Genomic DNA, 1068 nt, shown 5'->3' on the forward strand with positions numbered 1-1068 from the left:
TAAAACTACTACTTGTGCAAATAATGTTGACATGGCATCTATATCATGAATTCCAACTACTCTGTTATGTGTTAATCGCTCTACTAGCCATTAGTAGTTGTTTGCAAACATCTCTTCCAATAGATTGCATGTCTCATTTATCAGTTTAGCCATTCAAACTCCTCCGGCAATAATATCAATGGTGGTTCGAACCTACCCATTGAACCCATTGTAAAAAGTTTGCACTTGAAACCACTTTGAAAGACCATGATGAGGACAATGTCAAGGTAATTCTTTGTATCTTTCCCAAGCTTTGTTCAATGATTTTGAAACTTGCTACATGAATGATGTAATATCATTCCTCATTTTTACTGTCTTAGCCGAAAGAAAGAATTTAGTAAGGAACTTTGAAGCAAGATCATCTCATGTTGTTATTGAACCAATAGAGAGCACACTCAGACATGTTTTAGCTTTACCCCTCAATGAGAAAGGAAAAAACCTCAAAAAAATTGCATCATCTGTAACACCATTATGTTTGAAAGTGTCACAAATCTCCAAGAAGTTTGTTGTATGGCCATTGGGATCATCATTTGGAAAGCCCCCAAACTAAATGAAGGTTTGAATCATGGTGATAATAGCCGGCTTGATCTCAAAATTGTTTACTTGAATAGCTAGTTTTCGAATGCTCAATGGAATTCCTTGTACCAAAGGAACAGCATAATCCCTTAAGCAGCGATTTTCAACAACTATGTACTCTTAGATTTGCTGTTCACCGTGTTGATCAGCTATTGAATTTATTAAAGCAACACCTTGTTGATTTTATTGTCGAAGTCTGCAAAATGTTCCTCTCAATTTCTACATCACAAGAAAAAATCTCCAAGTTGTTTGCTCTTCTCATACAATGACTGAACATACCTGTAAAACAAAGAAATAAAACTTAAATTAAGACTAATCTATAAAATTTTAACATTAATAACTAACAAAAAAAAATCCCCGAAAATGGTGCCAAAAAGTTGTTGTCAATTTCGCACATACAAGTATACTTATCGAAAAAGTAATATAGATAGTAAGTTTAAATTATCATTCCCA

At 33.7% G+C, this 1068-nt stretch overlaps 1 non-coding gene across 1 annotated transcript; it reads left to right on the plus strand.

The window, feature by feature from the left end:
• The first annotated feature begins 241 nt into the window (after positions 1 to 241).
• On the plus strand, positions 242 to 348 carry LOC149527787 (small nucleolar RNA R71). Its single transcript, XR_016352285.1, has one exon. It is a non-coding gene; the product is annotated as a small nucleolar RNA R71 (small nucleolar RNA).
• The last annotated feature ends 720 nt before the right edge of the window (positions 349 to 1068 follow it).

Source organism: Theobroma umbraticum, unplaced genomic scaffold, assembly GCF_002168275.2.
Source record: "Theobroma umbraticum cultivar Fairchild unplaced genomic scaffold, ASM216827v3 scaffold_30.0, whole genome shotgun sequence".
Lineage (NCBI taxonomy): Eukaryota > Viridiplantae > Streptophyta > Magnoliopsida > Malvales > Malvaceae > Theobroma > Theobroma umbraticum.